An 18,291-nucleotide genomic window follows, 5' to 3' on the forward strand; every position below is an offset into this window, starting at 1 on the left:
TAAGAACAATAATTAAGGAGCAGAATAACTTCTAAAAGCACTTTGTTACAGACGCTTGGGTGATGATAGGGATGGTTCCCTATTTTTCACCTGTTGACTGACTGAAAACAGTGTTTTTTTATAAGGAGAGGGTATTTTTTATCCCGAGTGCTTTAATTGTCAAAAACAGACAAATGACTGATTTTCCCATAAGTTTAAAAGAAAGATAAATGTTTATTATACATAGAGTCATAGAGTCATACAGCATAGAAACAGGCCCTTCGGCCCACCGCGTCCATATCGACCATAATGCCTATCTATACTAATCCCACCTGCCTGTATTAATTCCATATCCCTCTATGCCTTGCTCATTCAAGTACCTGTCCAGATGCCTCTTAAATGTTGCTACTGTTCCTGCCTCCACCACCTCCTCAGGCAGCTCATTCCAGATACCCACTATTCTTTGTGTGAAAAATTTACCCCTTTGATCCCCTTTAAACCTCCTCCCTCTCACCTTAAATCTATGCCCTCTAGTTTTAGTCACCCGTACCATGGGAAACAGACTCTGGCTATCTACCATCTCATAATTTTATATACCTCTATCATGTCCCCTCTCATCCTCCTTCGCTCCAGGGTAAACAGACCCAGCCTACCCAATCTCTCTTTATAACTCAAGCCCTCCAAACCAGGCAACATCCTTGTGAATCTTTTCTGCACCCTCTCTAGCTTAATCACATCTTTCCTGTAGTGCGGCGACCAGAACTGCACACAGTACTCCAAATGCGGCCTAACCAACGTTATGTACAACTGTAACATGTCGTCCCAACTCTTGTACTCAATGCCTCAGCCGATGAAGGCAAGCATGCCAAATGCCTTCTTCACCACCCTGTCTACCTGTGTTGTCACTTTCAGGGAACTATGTACTTGCACCCCAAGGTCTCTCTGCTCAACAATACTCCCCAGGGCCCTGCCATTCACTGTATATGTCTTGCCCTGGTTTAACTTCCCAAAATGCATCACTTTGCACTTGTCTGCGTTAAATTCCATTTGCCAATCCCTTGCCCACTTTCCCAGTTTATCTATATCCTGTTGTAACCACAGACAACCTTCTTCACTGTCCACTACACCACCAATTTTGGTGTCATCTGAAAACTTACTAATCATGCCCCCTACATTCACATCCAAGTCATTAATATATATGACAAACAACAGAGGGCCCAGCACCGATCCCTGCGGCACACCGGCCTCCAATCTGAGAAGTAACCCTCCACTACCACCCTCTGCCTCCTATCACCAACACCCGAAATATTTGCAACAACACCAACTCTCACACTCATACAGATACACACACACTCATTAAAAGATAGAGATTATAAAGATAACATGCGTCAGGTCTGATGATTCGCATTTGAAATCATCTATGGGCTACGATGAATGTGAGGACACACCATTGCAAGCAGCGTTAAGTTATGACCATAGGAAACAAAAGTAAGGCATGACAGTATTGGAAACAGTTATTAATCATCAATAGGAAAACAGTCATTATCGAACAGTGAAGGCTCAAATTCCAACGAGATTTGGACACCAGACATTTCCTGAGATGCTTTGCAAACATCATTGCGCTTCTGCCATCGCCCTCCAAAAATGTCTATGTATCCATCTGTAACCAAGCAAAACATTACCAAGATTGGATCAAATTTTGCATGAAATAAAAATATATTAATAAATCTTTTCAATCGTGACAATTTGTACAGCACCTATGCCACCTTTGCGATCAAAACTGTTTCAATTTCCTTTTTCTGCCACAATGTCTCAGTGCTACCCTAACGTTAGCAGCTGAGATGGAGGCAATCTGCTCAGTGCGCTGCCCCGTTGCTGTGGATGACCGTAGTGGGTGTCCTCTGGAGGAGCAGGGCCTTGATGGCTCCACCTACTGGGGCTGTGCAGCAAGGGTACCTGAGTATCCCCCGTGTGCTTGCCTGCTGGAGGTAAGGAGGTCAATGTCATGGGGCAGGATGAGATGCCGCTTATCCTGGGGATGTCCTGAGAGGAAGGCCCTGGGGCAGCAGGCACAAGCTCCTCCTACATCTGTGTGCGCAATGGCACCTGCCTGTCTCCCTGAGGGGAAGGAGCACCTGGAGGGAGGTCCAGGTTCCTCTTCCCCCTCTTGCTTAGACTCTGCTACATGAATACCATGGTAACAGCAATGGAGTGCAGGCCAGATTGCATATGGCTCAAGTGCTCAACTAGACTCACCACGGAGCTCGCCAGACTCTTGACTGAGGAAGCCATACGCCCAAATGAGTGGTACATGGAAGACATCATGGCTTGCATGGACTCCTCCATGGCACGTGCAAAGCCACGCATGACCTCAGGCATCTCCAACATATTTTCCACATTGCTTTGCCGCACATCCAGCAGAGTTCTCGTAGCAAACAGAGGATCATCATGAATTTGAGGCTAAGCAGGGGCCTTGTCCCCAGCAATCCTCCGATTATCAACAGACCCGGCTGGCATATGCTCCCTCAGCTGTTGGGATGTGCCTGTGTCGCGCACACCAGCTCGTGACCCAGATTCTAATCTTAAATCCCCTGCAGACCGCATGGATGTATCTGCGCTGACGGATGTGGAAGAAGAGGGAGGTGATGGTGCACCCTCTGGGGCATTGGCTTCTTCCTCCTCCCCAGAGGAGGATTCTTGGGCCACACGGCATTCTGCGACTCAAGTGCAGGCACTTTCAGTGGAGACACAAACAGAGGCACTTGAAGGATGTGCTTCACATGAGATCACACAACTTCCTTCAGTTTCTACATATGGCTGCGAACGGAGATGACACTTCATCCTTACGCCTTGTGGCTCCTGCCTCGCCTTCTCTGCTCACCCTGCCTCCCTCCTCTCTCGCAATCTCAGATACCTCTCCTCAGCCATGGTCAGCAGCCTGATGTCAGGGACCCCTCCTACCATCTTAGCATGCTCACACTGGTTGTGGCTTTGTTTATTCTGCAGCAGACAGTGTAGATTTAATGACATGGCAAATGATGCATCACAACCGTTGCATACATGCATCAATATCACTCATTTTGCATTGGCTTTTGCACGACACATTGAATGGCATAAACAATGCCAATGTTCATTCTTGGCACAACGTCATATAGTGAATGGCACCAATGCTGCTCACACATTCCACTGCATTCCTTGCATACCCTCTGCCTTAAAGACATGGAGCCATGGAAGAAAACAATGGAGCAGCTTTGCCAGGATCATTGACCCTCGCCCATCTGAGCAAGTCATTGTTGCACTTGTGGCACCGCACCCATGTTCTACCAGTGACCTCACAGTTCGAGACCTCCTCTGCTACCTCCATCCAGGCCACCTCAGTGAGGCAGGAGGGTCTTCGTGCTCCATCTGCAGGGAAGAGTACCCCTCGCCTTTCCCTGACAGCCTGGAGGAGAACCTGCAGGGAGGCATCACTGAAGCATGGAGCGGATGCTGCCTGCTGGCTGCCATTTGATTCACTTTGGCTGTAGGGAAAATAAATGATATGAAGTTGCTGGTGACTTTCATGAAATAAGGGAGGCAAAAACATGTTGATTTAAGTAAAATCTACAATTTAAGTTCGTCTAAAGATACTTACATGAAAGGAAGGCTGCTGATCCTTGAGGCTGCAAGCACAGAATGTTTTATATCTGTGGCGATCATGGTGCTTGCGCCAGTGATGGCGGGTTCCACCAATGAAAGGCTGCCCCCACCGCATGATCCTACATATTCCCTATGCCCACTGTTGCATGGCTAATTTAAATCCAAAATCGCATGGGAAACGGGATTTGCGGCAGAAGCAGAAGTTATGGCAACTTCTGGTCCCACCATTGGTAATGCCATGGCACTCATAAGATTCTATCCCAGTTTCTGTCATGTGACCGTAGTTCCTCTTTCTGGTGTCCTCATAAATGGTTTCTGATGGCGAGGTCATTGTTGGACAATGGAGTCCAGTGTCATTCATCCTCATCTCACCTTGATAAAGTAGAGTTTTTCAAACCCATTCTTTGGACTTTGAGTTTGAAGTCAAAAAGACTGCGACAGTATTGTTAACCCAATCAGTTGGAAAGAAGCAGCCATCACTGAAAAAAAGGTTGTTTGCATTTTAATGATTTCTCAGGGATGTGTCCAGAAATGTCATTTGTATTTTAATGACTTCTCCAGAAAATTGTCCAGACATGAAAATCAGTTCAGGGTTCTTGTAGTTCGATGTGTATTGGCAGGAAAGGAATGGTCACCTGACCGCTTACACCATTTTGTTTACAAGTAAAGTGTCCATTTCAGATTTACTTCATAAATTTATTTTATAGTTCATAGGTTTGGATTGTTTGGGCATGACAACTCACACTGTAAAAACGCTTGAGATACCAGCTTCAGTTGCCATTGATGTAGAAATTGTCCCATTTATGTTACAGGATGCTTTCTGCGGCAACTGGTTGCACTATAATGCAACTGCACATGCTTACTTATGTTCACTTTAAAAACTGAAGTCTTTCCTTTCTCCAGATTGGAACTTGCACTGTTCACCTCTATCGCTGCTTTACCAATACTTGCATATCTTCCCATTGTGTAAACTAAGTCATATCAAGTCTGGTGTTGAATAAAACAATCATCTTTTGATTCACTGTATAGCGACAGAATGCTGCCCAAATTCCTTATTAATCATTTTCACCCAGTCTTATCAAGCACAAAGCAGGTTTTTTTCCAGTTTTGAAGAGTTAAGAAATGGAGAGCAATGCTAAATAAAGGTGAATGGTCTTTTAGCACCTTATATCAATATACCATTCTTTATTTATATTTATTTTTTGTTACAATTGACAGAGGAAATTGTGGATGTAGAAATTCAATGGGTCTCAGAGCACATTGCAGCTCAACCTCCATTTATATTTGGGCTTTTACTTAATGGGCATTCAATTCAACATAAAATTAAATACTCTTCATATTTTTTACAGTTCAGAAAAAGCTATTAGTTAACTTTATTACAATTTACATTTATAGATTTCTTGAAGTACACCTTCTCTGAAAATTCAGATGATAAGATCTACTATAGGCTCAGCTTCTGAGAAGACTAACATATTAAGTCGAGTAGAATTCCAGGCTGCCCCAACAATCCTACACTAAAATTGATCATCAGAAAGTCAATAAACATCCAGCTGGTGTGATTACTGAGCTTAATGGAAGAGGGTGAATGCTGGTAAACTGGAGTAGTCAACAGTCTAGTGGGCTAACCTGCTTGTCAAACTGTTCCATCCCAACTTTCATATTGTGGTAAACATAATCATTTTAGAAGTAGAAAAGAACTTTAGGCTCAACTAGCCTGTTCTCTTTTGATCTATTCCACCTATCCACCTTCTTATCATATCCCATAATCAGTTCTCACTTAGATAAACCTCTGTTTGCCACTTATACCGATTTATACTGCCCAATTCAACGAATGATGTAAACATGTATGCCCCCTTCCAACTGGCTGGACCTTCAGGGTTCACTCAGGCTACTCCTGGTTTGTTGTTGTTTCAAACTGTTAGATTGGGAGGGGTTGGATTGAAAGCAATTCCTGACCATGTGACCAAACTATTCCTCTTTTTTTTTTAGGTGCAGCCAAGGATGATATTTTGCTTTAACAAACTGGATCTGTGCACACTCAGGTAAGTGAACTTTAAGGGTTTTTTCCTATTGCCTGTTTTGTCCCTCAAATGTTGGATGGTGTTCCACATTGTTAACGGTACTCATGTCCTTCCAGTCATAATTTCTTAATTCTGCTCCTCCGATTTGGCAATGGTGGTTTCTTGAGAAGTATAAACATGGTTTATGAGGTGTAAATGTGTAGACATGATGATTGATTTATGAATACATAACTTTGGAGTAAGGAGGTAACATCAGCATCATACTTTAGATTGCAGAAATTTGTGGAATGCAGATAGAACTGGACAATGAACATTATATATGTGTCTTGATATGGTCGGCAATGTATTTTTGACAACCATCATCTTATAATGTCCTTACAGTTCATATTTTAAAATAATGAATACCATGATAATATAATGTTAGACAAGAATTTACCAGATTCAGCAGAATGGTTGAATATGCTGTACCTTCAGTTAAACATGTGAAAGCAATATAAAAGCAAAATACTGCAGATGCTGGAAATCTGAAATAAAAACAAGAAATGCTGGAAATACTCAGCAGGTCTGGCAGCATCTGTGGAGAGAGAAGCAGAATTAACGTTTCAGGTCAGTGGCCTAATATATTATACTATATTTGAAATAGTAGCACCACTAGCCTTTCTACAGATCAAGATAACTTGTGCTTGTTTTTCAACCTTAATTTTGAGCTCCCATCTCTGTTGTTACCTGTTATGGAACATAATAGGCCAGTTATAGTTTGTGTTAAAGAACAAAGATAATTACAGCACAGGAACAGGCCCTTCGGCCCTCCAAGCCTGCGCCGATCCAGATCCTCTCTCTAAACATGTCGCCTATTTTCTAAGGTTCTGTATCTCTTTTCTTCCTGCCCATTCATGTATCTGTCTAGATACATCTTAAAAGACGCCATCGTGCCCGCATCTACCACCTCCGCTGGCAACGCGTTCCAGGCACCCACCACCCTCTGCGTAAAGAACTTTCCACGCATATCCCTTCTGAACTTTTCCCCTGATCTGAAGCTGTTTTAGCTTTGCACCAATGGAAATTGTGTATTGCAACTTGGATGCCAAGTCAACCAAATCAAATTTCAAAACCTCAATTTTCACGTTAACAAACAAATATGACATTGCTGATATTGTTTGGATGCAGTTAAACAAAGTTCTGCACATAATGTTTTCCTGGCCAAAGCACAAAGCAAATTGTAATTTTTTTTGCCAAATTTATGGAATGTTAATATAGTGGAAATTAAAGAGGGTTCACCAACCTTAAGTGAACTGTCAATCACAAGATAATGGGATTTAAGGCCTGTAGTACTGTGTCAGTTGAACTCAAGGGGATCATTGTAAAGTGAGTGGGTGGCAATTTTGTATAAGCTACAATGGTAAGAGCAGAAATGCTAAATTGTAATCTTTGAGGAAAAAGGTAGTGGAACACAGAAGCCTATTGGCCCATAAATCAGCAGTCAAATTCTGGAGTAAAGTGAAAATTAAATGATGGGAAAAGTTGTATGCTGAAAACATGCAAATGAGGTAAATTTAAATAGAAAGGTTTCCACACAGCTTATTGGGAATTATCCCCAATATCAAGCCATCTGGGACTCGCTGAATTACAGAAACTAAATGGATTAAATTGTGAAATTGAAGAATACCAAGGACATAAGAAAGAAAATCTGCCACCGGTTTAAAATTATTCAAGATACCTGAATATTAAAATGATGAATCTACATCCCTGAGCAACAAAACTGTTCCAGTTGTTCATCTTAGATATGACACTGACTAAAGAAGTTACCCTCATTACATGCACTTGGAACTACTACAACACTTCAAAAGTATGTCATTGGCTGCAAAGTGCTTTGAGACATCCTGAAGTTGTGAAAGGTGCTATATAAATGCAAGTTCTTTCTTTATTGGAAATCCTCGATCAGAGCTATCACATAGAGCTTACTTAATTGTCTTGAGTTATGGATTTGATAATGTATATTTGCAGATTAACTCAAGTTATATTTGTCAGTAACAAGGCTGAATTAACAGCTGGAGATGTTATTGATGAAATGACTGCCTTAAAGCATTTACAGCCATTTATGGATAAACTGTGCAGTCTGCATAGCCATTAACAATGCATACTAAAGGAATTGTGTTCATGTACTGAAAACCTGAATTTACAACTAAATAAAATTGGATGTACATTAGGAACTGTGTGCATTGCAATTTCACATGGTTATGTGATGTATGGAATAACTTTGAGGACTTCATGCTTATTTCCTTGCTGTATCAGAGAAAAATCAGAGATAAAGCTACATATGATGAATATTGAGAAGATTGCACTCTTCTGAATTCATCCAGGATTTAAGCACAATGGGGTAGAATTTCCTCAGAGGCACTCTTGAACTTCCACTGTAACTTCAGCAGAGGGCCCAGAGAAACAATGTAAACAGCCGATTATAGAGTCATAGAGTCATTTATATTGACCCAGATTTTGCTGTCAGCCGCGAAGGGATTGTACTGCTGACCTTGAAAGAAGTTGCCCACAAAGAGTTAGTGGGCTCTGCGGCATCAATTTCCCCTATTCTGATGCGACTTTGAATTTGATGTCATCGATAGGGGATCTGCGGCACCCAGTAACAGTCCCAAGCCATCAAGCAGGCTGATCAGCCAATCAGATTAAAGAATTCTCATAGGCAGCAAACCAGGAAGTAAAAAGCATGAAATTCACTTTTTAATCATTGTACAGAAAGCAAAATAAAGATTGGGGCTTACACATGGGATTAAAGTAGAAGATGAAATATCATAAATTTAAAAAAATAAAAAAAATCATGGAATTTTTAAATGTTTAATTTAAATGGTGTTTCTGCTGTGCTTCTAATGATGTTCAGCAGTGCAACATAGAAAGTCCAAGGAAATCCAGAGGCATACAGTATTAATCATAGACAATGAGAATATAACCAGACACAAGTACATGGGAAGCAAAAGTTACAGCCTAATAAAGATTGCTGAAAAGCATTGCTTTTATCTTTCCAACTTAATAAATCATATGACAACACAACTATTTTCCACTGTTACAGACATGACAAGAAAACCACAGGATTCAGTGAACATCAAATAGAACAAAATTCTCTTATCTTTGAGATTTCTGTGTTGTACTTAGATTACTGATATGTCTCCTGAGTATGGCAACAAACAAGTGGAATCCCTGTGTACAAGGTTTAAACTTGGTCTGCAAATGATAAAAGAAAAATGTTTATCATAGCTTCAAAGATGGTGCTGTGTGTAATTGCCCCAAGGAACTTTTGTCATTAGTTAATTATGCAAAGGTAATACTTCATTTTATGACTGAGTGCGAGCATGCCTTTGGCCAAATTAATTATCAACCTACATGCTCTTTGCTGCTGATCAGGCATGTGTCTTGCCTGATGTTGATCACACACAGAATAAAAAGCCATGAGTGAATGCTTAGCTTTGATCTCACAGGTCTCACCAGAATCCACATGGTACATTCATGGCCAGTTGTCATTTACTCCTTGTGTGGTTCCTTTGAACATAGTTTTGTGACTGCATAGGGTTGACTTTCATCTCACTACCATTCATTTTTTGGTGTGAAAGGACAGTAGTGGGGTGAAATTTTGAAAATAAAACTTGTGATAATTTCTCACCTGAGGCTTAGCCAATGCATTTATCAAGAATGCCTCGATTTAGGTGGAAGCTAAAGAGCATATGCAAATGAGATTCCTTTGCTGGACTGGGAGGAGTATCCTTGCAGGAAAGTTTGCTGGTGCTGTTGGGGATGTTTTAAACTAGTTTGGCAGGGGGATGGGAACCTGAGGACAGTGTCAGATAGGACAATTTCAGGATAGGGAACAGAGGCAGAAAATTAGTGAGTGACTCTGAAAGACAGAAGAAGCAATGGTTAAAAAGTGGGCAGCACAGGAATTTGGCAGCATTAAAAGGTATTTATTTAAATGCAAGGAGCATAGTAAATAAAGCTGATGAGTTGAGGGCACAGATAGTAACATGGCAACACAAAATCATAACTATAACAGAAACTTGGCTTAAAGAGGGGCAGGAATGGCAGCTCAATATCCCTGGATATTGAGTTTTCATGTGGGATAGAGAGGGGGATAAAAAGGAGGGGGTGTAGCATCATTGGTTAAGGAATCAATAACAGCTGTGAGGAGGGGTGATATGCTAAATGAATCTTTCAATGAGGCCATATGGGTTGAGCTCAGAAATAAAAAAGGGGCAGCCACACTACTCAGAGTGTACTATTCTTCCTTTCTCTTTTGGGCCTCCTTATCTCGAGAGACAATGGATACGCACCTGGAGGTGGTCAGTGGTTTGTGAAGCAGCGCCTGGAGTGGCTATAAAGGCCAATTCTGGAGTGACAGGCTCTTCCACAGGTGCTGCAGAGAAATTTGTTTGTCGGGGCTGTTGCACAGTTGGCTCTCCCCTTGCGCCTCTGTCTTTTTTCCTGCCAACTACTAAGTCTCTTCGACTCGCCACAATTTAGCCCTGTCTTTATGGCTGCCCGCCAGCTCTGGCGAATGCTGGCAACTGACTCCCACGACTTGTGATCAATGTCACACGATTTCATGTCGCGTTTGCAGACGTCTTTATAGCGGAGACATGGACGGCCGGTGGGTCTGATACCAGTGGCGAGCTCGCTGTACAATGTGTCTTTGGGGATCCTGCCATCTTCCATGCGGCTCACATGGCCAAGCCATCTCAAGCACTGCTGACTCAGTAGTGTGTATAAGCTGGGGGTGTTGGCCGCTTCAAGGACTTCTGTGTTGGAGATATAGTCCTGCCACCTGATGCCAAGTATTCTCCGAAGGCAGCGAAGATGGAATGAATTGAGACGTCGCTCTTGGCTGACATACGTTGTCCAGGCCTCGCTGCCGTAGAGCAAGGTACTGAGGACACAGGCCTGATACACTCGGACTTTTGTGTTCCGTGTCAGTGCGCCATTTTCCCACACTTTCTTGGCCAGTCTGGACATAGCAGTGGAAGCCTTACCCATGCGCTTGTTGATTTCTGCATCTAGAGACAGGTTACTGGTGATAGTTGAGCCTCGGTAGGTGAACTCTTGAACCACTTCCAGAGCGTGGTCGCCAATATTGATGGATGGAGCATTTCTGACGTCCTGCCCCATGATGTTTGTTTTCTTGAGGCTGATGGTTAGGCCAAATTCATTGCAGGCAGCCGCAAACCTGTCGATGAGACTCTGCAGGCACTCTTCAGTGTGAGATGTTAAAGCAGCATCGTCGGCAAAGAGGAGTTCTCTGATGAGGACTTTCCGTACTTTGGACTTCGCTCTTAGACGGGCAAGGTTGAACAACCTGCCCCCAGATCTTGTGTGGAGGAAAATTCCTTCTTCAGAGGATTTGAACGTATGTGAAAGCAGCAGGGAGAAGAAAATCCCAAAAAGTGTGGGTGCGAGAACACAGCCCTGTTTCACACCACTCAGGATAGGAAAGGGCTCTAAATAAAAAAGGGGCAGCCACACTACTCAGAGTGTACTATAGACCCCCAAATAGTGAGAGAGATAGAAGAACAACTATGTAGGCAAATTTCTGAGTGCAAAAGCTATAGGGCAATAATAGTTGGGGATTTCAACTACCCTAATATCAACTGGGATACAAACAGTGTGAAGGCACAGAGGGTACAGAATTCTTGAACTGCGTTCAAGAGAACTTTTTTAGCCAGCATGTAACAAAACCAATGAGAGGGGGCCCAATTCTAGATTTAGTCTTCGGTAATGAAGCTGGGCAAGTGGATGAAGTAGCATTGAGCGACCATTTTGCAGATAGTGATCATAATACAATTAGTTTTAGCATAATCATGGAAAAAGACAAAGATAAAACAGGAGTAAAACTTCTAAATTGGGGGAAGGCAAATCTTATGAAGCTGAGAGGTGATCTGGTGAAAGTGGATTGGATACAGCTACTTGAAGGAAAATCGATGGCAAACCAGTGGGAGGCATTCAAAAGCGAGATTCTACAGACATAGTGTAGACACATCCCCACAAAGATAAAGGATGGTATGGCCAAATCTAGAGCCCCCTGGTTATATAGAAGCATGTGGTAAGATTAAGCAGATAAAGAAAGCTTATGACAGTCACAAAAAACTTAATAATTTAGAAAGCCTAGAGGAGTATAGAAAGTGCAGGGGTGAAGTAAAAAAGGAAGTTGCAAAAACCAAAGAGAGGACATGAAAAATTATTGGTAGGTAAAACCAAGGAAAACTCAAAGATGTTTTATCAGTACTTTAAGAGCAACAGGATAACTAAGGAATGAGTAGGGCATATCAGAGATGTGCAAGGGAACTTATGTGTTGATGCAGAAGATGTGGGTATGGTTCTTAATGAGTTTTTTGTATCTGTCTTTACAACGGAGAGGGATAATGCAGACATTGTAGTAAAAGAGAAGGAGTGTGAAATATTAGATATGATAAGCATAATGAGAGAGGAAGTACTAGAGGGTCGGACATCTTTGAAAGTGGATAAATCACCAGGGCTGAATGGGTTGTATCCCCAGGTTGTTAAAGGAAGCCAGGGAGGAAATAACCGATGCTCTGAGGATCATTTAGTGTTTAGAGATACAGCACTGAAACAGGCCCTTCGGCCCACCGAGTCCGTGCCGACCATCAACCACCCATTTTATACTAATCCTACACGAATCCCATATTCCTACTGCATCCCCACCTGTCCCTATATTTCGCTACCACCTACCTATACTAGGGACAATTTATAATGGCCAATTTAACTATCAACCTGCAAGTCTTTTGGCTTGTGGGAGGAAACCGGAGCACCTGGAGAAAACCCACGCAAACACAGGGAGAACTTGCAAACTCCACACAGGCAGCACCCAGAATTGAACCCGGGTAGCTGGAGCTGTGAGGCTGTGGTGCTAACCACTGCGCCGCCCTTCAAATCATCTTCAAATCCTCACTAGATACAGGCGAGGTGCCAGTGGATTGGAGGATTGCAAACATTGCACCATTGTTTAAAAAGGGTGCGAGGGATAGGCCAAATAATTATTGGCCAGTCAGTCTGACCTCAGTGCTGGGTAAATTATTAGATTCAATTCTGAGAGACAGGATAAACTGCCACTTAGAAGGCACGGATTAATCAGGGATAGTTAGCATGGATTTGTTAAGGGAAGGTCGTGTCTTACTAACTTGATTGAATTTTTTGAGGAAGTAACAAAGAGGATTAATGAGGGTAGTGCAGTGGATGTGGTCTACATGGATTTTAGTAAGGCATTTGACAAGGTCCCATATGGCAGACAGGTCAGAAAAATGAAAGTCTATGGGATACAGGGGAATGTGGCAAGTTGAATCCAAAATTGGCTCAGTGACAGGAAACAAAAGGGTAGTGGTGGATGGATGTTTTTGTGATTGGAAAGCAGTTTCCAGTAGTGTTCCACAGGGCTCAGTATTGGATCCCTTGTTTGTGGTATATATTAATGATTTGGGCTTAAATGTGGGCGGCATGATTGGGAAATTTGCAGATGACACAAAAATTGACTGTCTAGTTGATAGTGAAGAGGATAGCTGTAGACTCCAGAATGATATCAATGGTTTAGTTGAGTGGGCAGAAAAGTGGCAAATGGAATTCAATGCAGAGAAGTGTGAGATAATGCATTTGGGGAGGGCAAACAAAGCGAGGGAATACACAATAAATGGGAGGATATTGAGAGAGGTAGAAGAAATGAGAGACCTTGGAGTGCATGTCCACAGGTCCCTGAAGGTGGCAGGACCAGTAGATAGAGTGGTGAAGAAGGCATATGGAATGCTTTCCTTTATTGGCCAAGGTGTGGATATAAAAGCAGGGATGTGATGCTGGAACTGTATAAAATGCTGGTTCGGCCACAGCTGAAGTATTGCGTACAGTTCTGGTCACCACATTACAGGAAGGACATAATTGCTCTGGAGAGGGTACAGAGGAGATTTACAAGAATGTTGCCAGGGCTTGAAAGTTGCTGCTATGAGGAAAGATTGGATTGACTAGGATTGCTTTCCTTAGACCAGAAAAGGCTGAGGGGTGACTTAATTGAGGTGTACAAAATTATGAGAGGCCTAGATAAAGTAGACAGGAAGGACCTGTTTCCCCTAGCGGAGAGGTCAATTACCAGGGGGCACAGATTTAAGGTGATTGGTAGAAGGATTAGAGGGGAGATGAGGAAAAGCTTGTTCACCCAAAGGGTGGTGGGTGTCTGGAATTTACTGCTCAGATTGGTGGTGGAGACATAAACCCTCAACTCTTTTAAAATGTACCTGGACATGCACCTGAAATGCTGTAACCTGCAAGGCTACAGACCAGCTGCTGGAAGGTGGGATTAGATTGGGCAGCTAGTTTTCTCAGCCGGCGCAGACACAAAGGGCTGAATGGCATCCTTCTGTGCGTAGCTTTTCTATGGTTCTATAGTTTTAAGACTCGGGAACATTTTGGTTGCCACTCACTTTTCCATCAACAATTTCTCAAGCCACCCACAAGCCATGAGTGTTACAAGTCCTGAAGACGTAACATCATTATATTAATGTGAGGTAATTTTTCAGCTTTGTGGCACATAAGCTTGGATACAAAAAAGCGAAAATTCCTTGAGCTTCTGCAAATCTAAGAGTCAAAGAATGATTTTCAAGAAGAAACAACAAATGAAAAATGTATTTAAGTTATAAAGTTAATGAGCTTCAGCAATCAACATTTTTGATTAAAACTCATATTACAAAGCAGGATGAAAGAGTGTAGCTACTCTGGAGTAAACAAGGGGCACTTTTTGTCTCATTTTACAGAATGAAAAGTATGACTTTTACATTACTTAAAAAAAAATTACTATTGTCTCTTCGCCAGAGGCCAGCCCGATGCAATGTTTTGAATGTGTCAGTAAGAAGGTAGCCAACAATCCCACCCGAAACACATTGAGTTTAACTGTGTGCTGCTCAGTTGAACCAACGGCCCTGCTGTTGAAACATTCCATACCATTGTAACAGAGGAACAGCCAGACACTGTGGAGCAATTATTACTCGAGTTCCCCAATCTCACGTCTTGACTGAATGGGAGTTGTTGCAATCACTGAGAGAGAAACAATTGTACTGAAAGGGACCCACTGTAGGTCACTCCAGAAATGTTTAAAATCCTCTTTGCCAATGTTTTTCTGAGGCCAACAGGAGCATGAATACCCCTCTTGGTCTCTTTACCCACAAAAATCTTCCTGATCACTGATAATCCCTCTGTGTCCTCCTGGATTGTCTGTCTGACGTTATACCTCACTTTCAGCTTGGCTCTGTGGAGGAGCTACCAAATTTCTTGACACTTCCCCTTCCTGATTGGTAAGCGGCCTGTCAGCACTTGTTCAGCACAGGCGGCTTGCTAATATTATTGTAATGAGGCCTGATCATAAACATAGTTTGGGTCATTTGCCAGAATATCTACCCAACCGATGTGTGCCAAAGATGGACAATGGCTCCATAGTTTCAAATTCAGGCCCAGCGATGAATGAAAGCTCAAATTTCAATGATTTTTATAATAGGTTACTGATTCATATAAGCATTGCTATGTTGGGGCACATTGTGGTTTTCCATTATACCCAATTCATGGAGGAGATCCTTTGTACATGAAAACATATGTAATAAGTGCCCTGCGTATTTCGTGAGGCCTGGGAGGACTCATTGCAACAATGCATGTGTGTGTGTGTGTGTGCATAAGTATGTATTCATCTGTGTGTAATTGAGATGAATAACTGATGAAATGCATTGCCTACAGGGATGAATTTTTTACCAAGTATGAAAACACCCTAAAAATTAGTTCCTTTTTAGTTCCAACCGGCTCTGAATTGGATAGAAAGAATGCTGTTGAAAAACACCAATCCATGATTGTGGTTGGACCTTAAGCACATGGCAGTGCATTTTTAACCCATGCCAACAGTGAAGAAAGCCTCGGCAACATCATATGGGTCTCACTATAGTCTGGCACTCAACCAGTTTGTTGACTTTTGCAAATTTATGTTATTTTTAAAATAGTATCTTCCCTTGCAAGTTGAAACAGGATAAAGTCTTTATTTTAGTCATAATTTAATTTTTAATTTTTACATTATCCAACCACCTAGAAATGTAAGACTAAAAATTTCTGGGTTTTTTTCTATTTCAGATGTATTATTAAGAACCACTCAATACCAACTTATTAACAAAACAAACATCTATTCATCAATGTAGATGCAGGAAACAATTAAAAAATCTGATGCTTTTATGGAATTTGTTTTGGGACAGCAAGATTTTTCTTAAAGCAAGCACTAACTTTCTCTGTCAAAGTAGGGATTGTTGTCTATTCCTTCATGCATTGCTTAAGAGGTGCTATTTACTTTACAATTAGATGTATTATATTATGTACTTTTAAAAAAAAGATCAGGCAGACCTTTGGCAGATATGCTGGACATAAGTTGGAGATGCTGTGATGCATATGAGAAAGTATTAAAGCTGAGACAACTTTCCAAAAGGTATCTGACATTATGTAGCAGGTTATTACATTGAGAAATCTTAGAGGTATCGGCATGTGGATAAAAATTCTTAAGTAAACTAGTAGCAACATTAGTTTCTCTATGAAGGAGTAGGTCATAGTAGGATATGGACTGAGAATCCTGTTGAATTGTCCCTGATATGCACCTATGAATACTGATGCCCTTTATGGAGGAGGAGTCATTACACAGGAATAATAATGTACAATTAAATCATTGGTCTGGATTTTCAAAATCTGCAGAGGGTGGATTTGGGGGCGGGCAGCTGCGGAGACCCACCCCACGCAAGACCCGCACTTTCAGATTTTCATTTGGGTCAACGGGAGGCAGAAGATGAGGCCCGCCAGACATTTTAAATTAGCCATTTAAGGCACTTATCAAGCTCGTCAATGACTTGCTCTGGAGACAGAGTGCAATCTTCAACGGGGAGGTCAGGTTTGACGTGCTGTCAGAAACATTTCATGAGGGAGGAGGTGATGTCATTGTGGGGAGCGCTCATCAGCATCAGGACAGAGGCAAATGGCAGCCACCAGTATGGAAGACAGTGAGATGGCCCTCTCAGTGCCAGCAGCAGAAAGAATGCAAAGTTGTCAGCAGCAGCAGCAAATTGCAGAGGAGCATTGGAGAGGAGGACACAGTGTGACCAAGATAAAGGCAGAAAGTCATGGTTCAATGCTGGAAAGTCGATCAAAATAATAAAACAGAAAGGATAGGCTGATATTTAAACTGCAGACCCTTTTTATAGCCATCCTCTCTTGGCTTACAGTTACCTTCCCGTGATGCAATGGTGTTGTAGGTCTGTCCACAGTTAAAGGGGTTGTACAATTTGAAGCTTTTGTCACTATTGAAACTCTGTGGATGTGCACATGAGAAGTTAGGTAGTCTTTCCCCTTAGGGGAAGTTAATGGAACTTCCTCCTAATCTTTTCTCTCACCATTTCACTGCCAATATCCCCTTCTTGCACTTCTTCTCATATTATCTCACCAAGAAGTCTCATTCATTGACAACATGTTTCTTTCAAATAAAAGCAAATTACTGCGGATGCTGGAAATCTGAAATAAAAACAAAAAGTGCTGGAACCGCTCAGCAGGTCTGGCAGCATCTGTGGAAAGAGAAGCAGAGTTAATGTTTCGGGTCAGTGACCCTTCTTCCGAAGAAGGTTAACTCTGCTTCTCTTTCCACAGGTGCTGCCAGACCTGCTGAGTGGTTCCAGCATTTCTTGTTTTTATTTCATGTTTCTTTCAAAAATGTGTGCTTGTGCCAACAGCTTTCTCTTGAGGGGTGGAGGGCTCCTGCCTAGTGCAAATCCATTGTCAACTTCCAGCATGATCTGAAGTGACTCATCTGAGCTTCCAAGAGGTTCGCGTTGCGCCTTCTGTGGGAGGCCCACTGAATCAAGTGCCAATTAGGGTGGCATAGTGGCGCAGTGGTTAGCACCGCAGCCTCACAGCTCCAGCGACCCAGGTTCAGTTCTGGGTACTACCTGTGCGGAGTTTGCTAGTTCTCCCTGTGACTGCGTGGGTTTCCGCCGGGTGCTCCGGTTTCCTCCCACAGCCAAAGACTTGCAGGTTGATAGGTAAATTGGCCATTGTAAATTGCCCCTAGTGTAGGTAGGTGGTAGGAGAATGGTGGGGATGTGGTAGGGAATATGGGGTTAATGTAGGATTAGTATAAATGGGTGGTTGTTGGTCGGCACAGACTCGGTGGGCCGAAGGGCCTGTTTCAGTGCTGTATTTATAAATAAATAAAATTAACTGGACAACAGCGGGCCTTCCATGGAATCAAGGACCCTGATGACAGAATGCCGCCTTCTGAGAGCTGATGGCCAATCAGAGGCCAGTAGCTCTTTAAATGAGCAGCGTCACCACAGAGGTGGGCTTATAGGGGGGGTCAGCAGCAAGGGCACGGAGGTTGCTTTCAGTGGGCCCTCCTCTTCCCGATGCCAGGTCCCTCATTCAGGCACTGTGCCTTTTAACGAGGGACCCCCTCCCCCCACCTGCCCCCAGAGCCGGCAAGTAACCCGCACAGTTTGTCTTGTCATGCTTCTTATGTGGCGACAGGCCTGTCCGCGCTCGCTAATTGCAGCGGCGATGGGATGAGCCCCTTAATTTGGCATATTAATTACTCAGT

This window comes from Heterodontus francisci, chromosome 8, assembly GCF_036365525.1.
Source record: "Heterodontus francisci isolate sHetFra1 chromosome 8, sHetFra1.hap1, whole genome shotgun sequence".
Lineage (NCBI taxonomy): Eukaryota > Metazoa > Chordata > Chondrichthyes > Heterodontiformes > Heterodontidae > Heterodontus > Heterodontus francisci.